We start from the raw sequence: 12,893 nt of genomic DNA, 5'->3' as shown, positions 1-12,893 counted from the left end.
GGTATTAAAGCCCCTTAGCCCTTGACACTACAACCAAGTAGACCTCTAACTCAAAGTTAAATTGTAATTCAAATTAATTTCATAGAGACAATAAGTAACATCTTGGCCAGGTGACAAACTGAGGCATGTATTCAGAAGAGGTTGGGCTTGGTTCTGTTGTAGTATTCAGGAGCAACTATTTGAAGGGAATAGAATTTGAAATGGGCATTAAAGAACGAGTAGATCTAGGTGGTAGGGGAGAAGAGGAGACAGAACTAGTCTCAAGCAAGGAGAATGATGCTTCCGGCTTTACCATCACAGCGTAAGCCATGTAGAAGATTCATTTTAATTATCAGCTATATTAAATTTAGTATGTGTTTTTTATAAAATGACAGAACTCAGGGGAAAAGAATTCTGTTCTTTCTAAGGAATTATATAGAGACACCTTTTCAGCCATTCTAAATGAACAGGAGCAGACAGTAAATGTGACTGATTTCTCCTAACTTTTGTGAATGAGCCCTAATACAGTAAATTGAACTAATTATTAAAGTACAGGTATTATTTGTCACTTCTTCTGCATCTACCACAGTTATAACTTCACCCCAGAAGCCTGTTGAGCCTTAGAGCTACTATTTTCCCAACTCATTATTGCCTTGTGGATTTCACTCAGAAAGCCATGCTCTTATGGTACTGTTTCCAAATGAATTTTGGCCACTCTATAGCATTATTTTTCCAAATGAAGAGCCTGGGCCAATGACAATGTCCATTGTTATTTCGTATAGATATTTTTCTTAGAAATTTTCTCCCCAAGCCTGTTTGTATGTCCCTTCTGCCTGAAAAATCTTACCCACCTCGGTCACCATCCTTACTTCACCTAACAAATTCTCATTCATACACTGAGATTTGACCCAGGCATTATGTACTCTAGAAAGCCTGTGCACTTGCAGGCAATAGAAATCTACCTTGATCTAACTAGCTTAGAGGGGAAAAAAGTGAAGGGAATAATTCACTGGGTCATGTAACAGGATGTATAGGACTAATGCCTAGATTCAGGCATGGTTGGATCCAGGAGCTTGAATGATAGTATTAGGGCTTTGTCTTCCCCTCCTTCTCTTGGGTCTGCTTTCCTCATCTCTTTGGTTTAATTATTAGGCAGATGCCACAGCAGTTCAAGAGACTGTCAACACTGTAACAGGACAGCAGCATTCTAAAAGTTAAGGGTATATTTTCTGATTTTGATATAAATCTTTGCAGCCAAATTTTAATTACCTTAGCTTGATTGGGGGGGTGGGTATCTCTTCAGCTGTTTAATATATAGTCTATTCATAGGCAGACTCTCCATATGATAGGAGAGATGACCAGTAGCCACCCCAAATTTATACTCCTTAAGATTAGCAACCCTGACAAAATGAGTCTCTGCCAATGGTTGTATCATAAAATTCCTAGGGGAGACATTTATTTGTCTGGGTCACAGGCAGGGTTTGCTGAGTCAGTCCTGATCAGAACATGTAGGATTTATTGTTAACAAGAAAGAGGTCCATTACCTACAGAGAGAGAAGGGGTACTGGAGAGACAAAAACTACAGTTATCCTTGACACCTGTCCTGAGCCTCTTAGCCTGGGTGGAGAGCATCTTTCCTCAGCTCTCACAGAATCCTGGGCAAATCTTACTGGTGCAATTAACATAAAACATTACTGTAGCCTGTGTATATCCAGCATTAAATGGCTGCACAGTACATATTAGTAGGGGGAAAATGCATGAATGAGTGAGAATACCACCTCATGAAGCTCCAAGCAGAATTATCAGTAGGAACTTATCCAGTAGGATGTTAGCGGTAACTTCAATAAATCAGGGTGATTGCCCCGGTATAAAAGGATGGGAGTTTGACAAAGAGATGGGGAGAGGGTGCTGTTTGCCGAATCCCTGAGTGTGAGAATGAAGGGGTTTTCTGCTGGCGCACACATTCATGGCAACCTACATGTAAATACTTCTGCCTCACCTTTTGCGAATCACATTTTAAATACGCTTTCCTATTCTCCCTGAAACTGCACTTATACATATCAGACCACATATACAAATTCAAAGTTTAAAAATTACCAGCCCCATCGTTCTAAACCCTTCCCTTTTGCCAACGGAGAATGCGCTCTTCCCTCTCTCCCCACACAAACTTCTTGGTGACCTCTCGTCACTTCTCGTCAGAGGTAGATGAAACCTTAAACTTCCTTCGGTATAACTGGTCCATTTCACAGGTAAGGGAATTCACTCAGGAGGTTCAATTTGGTCATTGCTACACAGCTGCTATGCTTTAGAAGGCTGTTCTCGATTGTCCCCATAAGTCACCATAATAACTATTATAGTAACTTATAATAGTTATAGTAACCATCACTATAATAGTTATAGTAACCATCACTATAATTAAAGATTATCCACATAAAAAAATAGGACTGTGCGGAAATGTGACAAGGGAGCACACCTGCGACTGACGTATCCAGAGTCTATAAAAGGTCCTTAATCCCTTTAGTTCTGAGTTTTGCTCATGTGTTCTCTTGAAATGTATTTGGCATAATAATACTTAAGTTGGAGGTAAATATCATGAGAGCAGGACTTTTTGCCATTTTTTTTCACAGATATGCCCACAGAGCCTAGAACAGTACTTGCTACATAGTAGGGCCTCAAAAAAGTACCTGTTGAATAAATATTTGTTAAGCATTGCATTAAGTACTTTATGTAAATTAATAAATTTAGTCCTCACAACGGCCTTATGAGATAAATTCCAGCATCCTAATTTTATAGATGGTAAAACTGAGACAGAAAGAATTAAAATAATTTGCCTGAGGTCACACGGCTACTAATTCTTGTTGGCGGGACTCAAACCCAAGCAGTCTGGATCCAGAACTTCCACTCATAACTAGATAGGAATCATAAGCGACAGACAGACTAGTTATCAATGGCTGTATAACAAAGCAGCCCAAAAGTTAAGGGCTTAAAACAACCATTTTATTTTGGCCAGAAATTTAGGAAAGGCTCAAACAGGTAATTTGTCTCTGATCCATGTGGCCTTACACGGGACAGAGGTAGAGGAATCTATTTCCGAGATGGCTTTTTATTTCCCATGCCTGGTGCCTTGGCAGGAATGACTGGAAAGCAGGGCACAGCTGTAGCCCTCTCTCTCCACATAGTTTTGAGCCTGTTCACATGAGGGTTAAGGATCCCAGGACAAGTATTTTAAGAAACAGGAAATGGAAACTGCCTTAGCATGGGTCTGGAAACTGGCAGTGTCACTTCTACCACATTCTATCGGTCTAAGCAGTCACAGAGCCCATCCTCTCCATGGGACTCCCTCTCTCACTGTGAAGTGTGTTAAAGAATCTGTGGTCAGTTTTAGTACACCAAGATGGAAGTCCAACCTAGTTTAGAAATAGTGCACACTTACTTCACACAATTTTATTGACACCTCATAGTTCAGAATCCTAATTCTAGAAGAATGCCCTTCCACAATGAAGCATCAACGATACCCACTTGTCAGAAGACTGTTTTGTCATCGCGACAAGACTTCACCATTACAGAACCTAAAGAAGCATTTCCTGATCTTACCACAAATCTTTGCAACCAAACTTTAATTACCTTGATGGGGGAGGGGGTCTCTTTAGTCATTTTAATGTGCATTTTATTATTCCAGATGCTCTAGTCTAGTTCTAGGAGGAAAAGTTTCTCATCACAAAATTTACATGCCCATACATTTCACTGAAAGGCTGATTCCTTCTAGGTGATAATAAACAATTCCCTAATTTGGAGTAAAAACGTCACAGAAATAACTGTGAAAAGTACTATAGAAATAACTGTGAAAAGGTACTACAGAATACTCCAGAAGAGAGGAAGGGTGATTAAGTAGAAAGAACAAAATTCAATTCAGCTCCTAATTCATCCCATATCTTGAGAAGTTTGCACAACTTCTAGGAACTTAAATTTAACCATATGTAAAATAAAATCCTTTTGTGGATAGAGTCCCCAGCTGTGGCTCAAAACTTATCTTGCCTCTGGTCCTAATTCTACCAATAACTGGTACTATAAATTAAACAAACAGCATTTCATCTCTTAGATTTGGTAGTGATGATGATGATTCAATATGTCAAAAAGAGCTCATCAAATAGTCTATGTGTGGTCTCATATTTCTCAAACTCTCCTGCATTAGGATGGAGACATGTGATCAGTTTTGACCAGTAGAATGTGAGCAGAAGCAACAGTATCACTTCCAGGTCAGGGCAGATGACAACCCAGGCCTACCGAAATTCCAAGCCCAAATTTTTAACTTCCTCCCAATATGGCTTCCTACATTTCTTAATCTACAGTTACAAATTTGTTTTGATTGATCTATAAGGCCTTAGCAAGGTCTAAAATACTTTGTTGACTATTACAGCTTTCGTGAACAAAATTTAGAATTCTGAAATTGGTGTTCAGTATTCCACGGGTCTACACTGACAACAGGATTAAGAGTAATTGGATCTATATGGATTAAAAGAAATCACACCTATTTTCTTCCTGTCCCAACCATGTCCATCAAGTTTAGGATTTTCCTTTACTATTTGTTTGTTTGACTGTTATTAAGTAGTTTCAGGTTCCACAGATTCCGCATCAATGAGTTTAAATTGAAAGCATCAGATGCAAAGGACTGAGACTGGTTTCATCTTTGATCAAAGTTCACTGTTCTTTACAGACACAATTCCTACAGATTCGAACCTATAATTCATCTGAATAATGTGGAAGTACCCCAGGTCTTGCTCTCCACTAAAATACTCAGTTTTGTTTTCTAGTATTTATTGTTCGTTAACAGCCAACTTGTTTGAATTTTAAACTGTTTAGTAAGCATGTATTTCACTCTCTTGAAAAATGCTGACTTCTGACTACTGTCTTAAAAAGAGAGAGGTTTGGAACACAAAAACATCAGGACATAAATGAGACTAGAAAGGAAAAACGTGGGATTGATTAAAGTTCTACACATGGAGCAGTCAACTTCCCTCCTTGCATGTTCAGAACGTCCTAAATGCAAATGTTTACCTTCAGTGAAAACAACCACAGGAAAAACAACAGCAATAACAACCACAAGGACCCTTCCTCTAAAAAATTTGAACAAATAGAGAAAAATCAGGGTAGCTCGGGTGAGTGTGGATGTGGAGAGCCCTCAACATGTTGACGTTAGGAGTTCCAAAGCAGAATGTCCAGATTCTTGCCTATTGTATCAAAAGAGAAACCTGAAAGTCAACCATCCCCTCCATAGCCAGAGTTCTTACTCAGCCTTCCTATTGCCTCATTCTTACATATGAATGAATGAGAACCACCATGCCTGCCGCTTGCCAGAAAGAGATCAACAACAAGAAATGTAGTAAAAAGAGACAGTACCTCCCCCCACCACAAAAAAACTAAACATTACCTTCAAAAACATTAAGTATTTATATCCATAAAACAAGAATAGGATGTTACAGAAAAAGGAATAACTCAAGAACAAAAAAAAAGACAAAGTAGAGAAAATCTCTCAAAACACAGAACAAATAGCATATAGGGAAAATGCAGTAAGGAAGTATCTACTTATATCTATGCTTATAAATAGAGAGGCAAATATCTGGAGGGAACATACCAGGCAGTGAATCATTTGCCTTTGGAAAGAGAAATGGAATGAACTAAGGGTAATTCATCTTTTATGTTATACATTTCTGTATTATTTTATAAGCACTTATTAATTTCTAATTAAAAATATAATCCTTGCCTTAATCTCACTCATATCAAACCCTTTTTAAGAGAACACTGCAACACAGACTTCCCAACAGAGTAGGTAATACAGCGGCCCTCTGAGAAGGTACTCCTATTTCTGTTTAGCAGCTGGTCTTCTTGAGGATTTCATTAGACTGACTTAATACTTTGAAGCAGACTTTCTCAAAATGAGGTTTTTCCCATGCACTTACTAAACCAGAATTTCTACCAATGAGGCCCTGGAGACTGAGTTATAATAAGCCTCTCAAGTGATTCTGCGCACGCCAAAATTATGAGAACTACCGTTTCAGAGTCCAATTTTGTCTGGGTCAACTGATAATGATGAGCCGCCAAGGCACCACCATCCTCAGGGAGCAGAAGCCTCCCTCACAAACTTTTTCTGGAGCTTCCGTAGCTCTTCTGTTTTCCAGATCAAATCGGTGGTTGCTTGATGGTGTCTCCAAATCTAGATTAGTGGACCTTGATCTCAAGAGGTACTGGGGGATTGAGGGATGCTCAAACAGGCACTCAATATGGATTTTACGGTTAGAGTACAGTGAAAGTATAATTACAAGTTTCTGAGACACTTCTGGCTTGAGGTGGCCCAAGGTCCTAAGCTTGTGGTTCGATGTACCGCCCTTTTCAAGATCAGCATTGTAACCTGATGTTTCCACAGAAACAAAACAGGCTCCCAAAGCCAACCTAGCCTGGAATCCAAGCTCTTTAGATGCTGAGCTTTTGTTTACCCCTGAATAAATTCAATAAAGTGCAGTAACCATTATAATAAATGTAGATGTCACTAATTACAACACTAGATTTTAAGTGCAACGCTAGTGTCTCAAGTGGCCTTTAAAACTGAGTAAAATCACAGCCAATTCAAATTTAATTAAAACTATCAGTTTAATTTAGTTTGCTTTTACAATAAAAACTACACTAACCCATTAACTGCATTCCGAATCTCCCATTACACAGAGCAACCAGCAGCTTGCAGGCCTCCACTTCAGTAAATGCTGCAATGCATTCATTTACCTTGTTATCCAGTGAAGTTTCAGTTGTTCTAGATCCAATAAATGGCCAGTTTTTGTCTTTGAAAATGAGGCCCTTGGACTCGTTCAGGTAATTTACCATGTGGTTAGAATAGGCATTGGGCCAGCTTCTTGTGTCTTCACAAATTCATCCCAAGGCACCTTCCTTGATCATGGTATCTTTTCTTAAGTTGAACTCAAAGACTTCAAGAAGGAGTCTTCGGAAACTGAATGAAAGAACACCGGGGATCTGGGCAGTCATGACCTGGCTCTAGTCCCACTTCTACCGAGCTGAGTAGCCTTGGACAAACCTCTTTCCTTTTCAAAGCCTCAGTTTCCTCTTGTGTAGCACTGAAGAGGGTGGAGGAGATCGGTGCTTCCAAAAATTCTACTTTCATGATCTCTGTCACATCTAAGCATTACCTGTCAGCACCTGCAACCCATATATACTGAGTACAAATAGGCTTCTATGGCACTATCCTAGACAGTAATATTTATGAACTCATGTAGTTTCACGTACCATTATACTTTTTCTAATAAGATTAAAGTAAATATACAACAACCAAAATTGTTTAAATGTTTAGCTCTCATCATCTGACGCACCCCTCAGTGGGTTAGGCATCACATTCAGAAATATTAGCCTCTCTGACCTCTGAGAGCCCTTCCTGCTCTAGGGATTTGCAAGTCTATGAAAAAGAATTTTATCATTTGACTCAGGTAAGCAACTGCACAGACACGAAAATGAACTGCCTGCACGGCCTGTCTGCTTCAGAGCAGAGAGGGTAGTGTCTGCTGAGGGAGAAGCGTTGATCAGAAATGAAATTCAGGGGGTTATATATTTCATTTTAGAAGGAGTGAAAGGCATCTAGCAGTTTAGCAAATTCATAACAAACTGAACAATTCAATCACATGTTGAAGAGAGAAAGATGGACCGTGTAGGAAGGAAGAACTAAAGTTAAAAGAAAAAACAGACCTGTGAAAGGTTTGCAATCTTTTAAGAACACATAAGAGAGAAACTTGGAACAAAAGGAACCTGATCACATCCGTTTTGGCCTGAATGGAGATTCCACTAGGTATAGTCCATGTGGGGTCATCCTAGTTCAAGGATGCTTCTTATGGTGATAAAAGTATAATGAGGAAAACTGCATACGAATGAGGTAAGGAATCACTGGAGAAGAGTCCACATGTTATCTGGTTAGGTCCACCTCCTGGGGAGATCTGGGAAAGAGGTAGGAGGGGATTATGATGCCAAGAATGAGGTCATTAAGGGAAAATTTTGAGATTTATGTAGAAGGGCTGACTTAAGGCTGACTTTTACAGGGAACTCAAAGAATTAGGCTGTAGCTTCTCCTAGTAACACGGATTAAGCCAGTGTTGTGATGACCAGGTAGCTCCAGATCCATTTTAAGTCACTCATATGGCTGCATGAGTAGAAAGAGAACACTCACAGCTGGTCTGTATGAGTTGGCACAGAGCAGACCAGAGCAACTGCCTGCTACTCTTGTCTTAACATCATGCAGGAAGCAGCAGAGCCAGGACAGAGCATCAACGGGAACCTATATTACATGAGAGACTGAACATAAAAAAAGGCCAGTGACCAGACCATATGTGACAACAGAACTCTGAACCACACATGCTGCAGCAGCCAGCTCAGGAAGCCAAACTACAACCTCTGTGGCCATCGACCCAGAACAGGTAGGACTTGGTCAGTAACGCCCAGCTTCTCTAATTTTCACCTCTTTTTCCAACTTAGGACTAACGAGAAAATGCCGAAGATGCTCCTGAAACCAGTCACAGAGGATGCCCCACTTCACGTTAGGCTGCCTCCAGCTTCCCTGTGCCAACAGCCTCCAATCAGGGCACACGTGTAACCTTCTCTCTCTTCACTGTCAAACTTTCCCTCTCTCCCCTGCTTGTCTTTGAGTCTCTGCCAAAAGCCAGTCTGGGCTTCTGTTTGTTCTCACTTGAGTCTCATTTGAAAAGGCCTAAAATTTTGACTCGGGCCCATCTCCACCTCAAAGTCTACTGGCTTAACTAGGAGACAGATTACATGCCTTTGGGCTGTGCGCATCTGATCCACACACAATTCTCATGTTGCCCTTTCGCTCATGACATATAACACAACATGCACAACTTGCACACATGCACACACACTGCTGGCATTGGCTTGAATCATTTATGTATTCAATTGGATTATTTACGGCCTCATTTCAAGTGTGTTAAAGACTTCCACCCAAGTTTCCCCTGGCGTGTGTTAAGTCTACATTGGGGCAATTCCTTTAATGTATATGATACCTAGAGCAGAAACCAAGTGGAGGCAAACCCTTACCAAAAAGATTTGAGGACGCTGCTGCTGTCATCTTCTCCTACCAAGAAAATGAATGACTGAGTTGATGCTGGACTCAACATATAAACGATTTTCTTAGGTCAAAGGTCAGCAAATTCTAACTGTGTATTTGGCCCACTGCCTGTTTTATAAAGTTTTATTGGCACACAGCCACACCCACTCACTTATTATCTATGGCTACTTTTACCCTACAATGGCAGAATGGAGTAATCACAACAAAGATGGTGTGGTTCATACCCGGATCTGTCCTTTTCTGCTTTATCTGTGCCTGGGAGCCCCAGCAGACTGCATCTCCCAGGTTCCCTTGCCCGCAGCATCTAGTTGGGCTTGATCAATGGGAAGTACCTGCAGGAAATCAGAGAGTGGAAGGAGAGAGAGGCCAGAATATTTCTTCCCTGCTTCATCACATCTAAAATGTATGATCAGAGCTCCTTCCAGATGGCTCCTCCTCCGATTGTCAGTTCTCACTGGGTTCCCATAATGCTATGTACACCCACCCTAGGGGCTGAAACAGCTTCCTATTATGGCTCGTCTCAAGGGACCTCACTCACCACCCCTTGTCTATTTTAGTAACCTTGACTATATTTCAGTCCTTTTGTCCCTCCCTCTGAATCATCTAGGAGCAATACTGCTCATATCTTGGTCAATAAAGTCCCTTCATATGAACCATTTGAAACTCCATTTGAACCATCAGTTTCTTGCTGGGACTTTGACCAAATACAGCCCTTGTCTGTCTTTCCATACCACAGTAAATCAACTGACCTAACCTACTCACTCAAGACGTAAGGTCAAAACACATTCACTCAACACATGCATGAACACACAGCATTTTATCAGAGAACAGGCATTTAAAAGCTGGCATTTATATTCATAAAAATGTCTTTTAATCAGCCTTATTCAGTCCCATTCCAAAAGTGTGCTTTAAGGACAAGAAGCTTTTTCCATGAGCAATCGGAGTTTATGTAAGACCATCCATCCATATGAGCAGATGAACATCATTATAAGCCCGCTCTCGAGATTGCAATGTTCCCAAACATTATTGCTACGCAGTCAACAGTTATAATGAGTCAGGAGCTCACTGCTCACCAATAAGTGGCACTGGCTTTTCTGTTCTCTTCTGAGTCAATCTCTTTATTATTTCACTCCTTTGGTAGACATTGTTTTAATATGTCCCATTTCTGAGCAAATTCTCTCAGCTCATCTTCAAAATTCTGAAATTCCACTTAGATTCCCACTGGGCTGTGTTTGTTTATAAGGTCACAAAAGGTTTCTTTAAGCTAAATCAAGCTGGGTAGCATTGCTGTGCCTGAAGTATTCTATAAGCAATATCTGTAGCAAGGCAGAGTGGGTTTTAAATCATTTGTAAGAGATTGAGCTCCTTGTCCAGGCTGACCCTAAGGACATTTCTTGCCTGTTTTTTTTATTTTTTATGTTGAATGACATAATGGATGTGAAAGTTCTTTGTGAACCATAAAGACCTTACTAATGTAGGGGATTATGACGATGATCTCAGAGTTTGGGAACATCCTGTCTCCGTGGGTTTATTTTATTCCCCATTTTTCAGGGGTCATCAGATTCTAGAGGAGACCAGAATGTCTTCCACAATCTCCTTTTACATTTGGAATAGAACAGAACCTAATTAATAATATGATTACTCATTCATTTATTTACAAAATAGTTGTTGGCTACTTTCTATGTGTCGAGCATTGGGTCAGGGTGCTGAGGACAAAATGGTATAAATAACACAGTTTCTGTCCTTCAGGAGTTTAACATTTATTTGGTTCTCGCTCTGTACCAGGCGCAGTGCTAAATATTTTACTCACATTATCTCAATTAGTCTTTACAATTTAATTGCATTATCCATCTTTACAAATAACACATAAAAAAAAAAAAACCAATGATGTCAATGATGAACTTTACCGAGTGTTTACTAGGTATCAGGTAGTGACCTTAAACGCTTTACAAGCATCTCAGTTAATCCTCAAAATATCCCTAAGAGCATTATATTGTCCCTATTTCCCAAGTAATAACTAACATTTATTGACCACTTAATATTGATAAGTATGATGTTAAGCACTCTACATGCATTATTGCATTTAATTCTTTCAAGAACATCATGAAGGAAATACTTCTTAATATTGCTTAGGCTCAGGTGTTTAAGGAACATGCCCAAGTTCACATAGCTGGATGTGGTAGAGCTGACATTCTACCTCAGCACTTCATAAAGCCTATGACCTTAACCATGACACTCAACTGGCTCTCAGGAACACATTTTATTCCCAGAATAACTGACTCTCAGAGAAAAAAAATGAACAAAAAGATATCAAGGTACACATCACAGTCAAGACTGAAGGATGATTGAGAAATAAATCTAAAAGCAGATACTGTTTTTATTCCCTTTTTAGTCTTTTTTATTTGGTGGCTTCCAACGTGGAAATATAGACTTCATCTTATCTTAATTTACTACAGGATTTGCTGTTTTTAAATATGATCTCTAACAGATCACTAGCAAAGAAACAAAAAGGCTTGAAACCTTGAATTCTCCTTAATTCACTGCTAGTACCAGTATCTGAGTATTAGTAGAAAGGCACATAAGAAATATGGAGTTTCTGTCAATTATAATTAAATCCTGAAAACTCTTCCTCAAAACACACATGTGCATGTGTATACCACACACACACACACACACACACACACACACACACACACACGTACGAACAAGCTTTTTTTGTAACATTTAGCAAAATCCCTTGCATTGAGCAAGAACTCAATACGTGGCTGTAGAATGGAATGGAATGGATCAGAATAATACAAAATAAAAAGTCATAAGTTCAAATAGAATGAGACAGCATAGACTAGAATGTCTAGTGATTAAATATAATAGCATAGAATGGCAGAGAATGAAATGGAGGAGAATGGAATAGAACAGATGCCTGACATCTGATTTGTCTTCGCGCATTATCATTTCTTTATACTTGTGAAATTCAAGAGGAAGGGCTTGTCTGAGCAGCTGGTCCCTGAAAGCCATAGTGGCTCATGCTGGGCTTTGCAGATCAAAATAGAGCCACTCAACAGAGGAGGCGGGCCCCTCCATCCTGAAGAGCTTTAGTTCAGAGCATCCAACTCCAAGATTCTTCTTTTATTTCTAGATAGAAGAGCTAGGCAGTCATAAACTCACATGGTTCCCGTTTAAGCTCTGCCTTCCTTGGAGCTGGATAGCTCCCACATTCAGGGCTCTTGTGGATTCTGGGCATGAGATATATCTACAACCAAGAGATTTTGAAGTAAAATCACATATAAAGAGTTTCAGCTTTGGGTAGTCTGTCTAAAGCCTTCAGAAACACTATGGTGAAGGCCTTGGATATTGCTAAGAGGTTATAGAAATTTGTCTGACTCTTAATTGTCTAATATCTTCAGAGAAGGCACAAGCACATCCAAAGTGCACTATTCTAACAGCTCCCATGGGTTGGCTTGGAGCCAGAATTGTTATTCTCCCAAGAGAGACTTTATCCTGCATCACGATGACATCGTTGGGGATGATGTCCTTAAATGGAAGACTGTGAGCCTAGAAATCAAGAAGGAAGACTGACTCCAAGAAGGCCAATGCAGATCTATTTAAAGGTGCTGGTGGGAATGGTGAAGTCTCTGGTGAATTAAGAGAGTCAAAGAGTCTCCGTAACAGGACCACAGACATCTCACCAGTTCCCTTCACACAAATAGGCTCATATTGGTTCTGTTCCTCTCAAGAAGTCTGACTAATACACCATTGCTTTGCCTTTTCTCCCACTAATGTATAA

At 39.9% G+C, this 12,893-nt stretch overlaps 1 long non-coding RNA gene across 1 annotated transcript in view; it reads right to left on the bottom strand.

The window, feature by feature from the left end:
* Nucleotides 1–12,893, bottom strand: part of LOC111737625 — a 137,758-nt gene that overhangs the window by 100,993 nt on the left and 23,872 nt on the right. The gene's annotated exons all lie outside the window — the stretch shown is intronic.

Source organism: Pteropus vampyrus, unplaced genomic scaffold, assembly GCF_000151845.1.
Source record: "Pteropus vampyrus isolate Shadow unplaced genomic scaffold, Pvam_2.0 Scaffold29, whole genome shotgun sequence".
NCBI lineage: Eukaryota > Metazoa > Chordata > Mammalia > Chiroptera > Pteropodidae > Pteropus > Pteropus vampyrus.
This window is presented reverse-complemented; position numbering and strand designations above follow the sequence as displayed.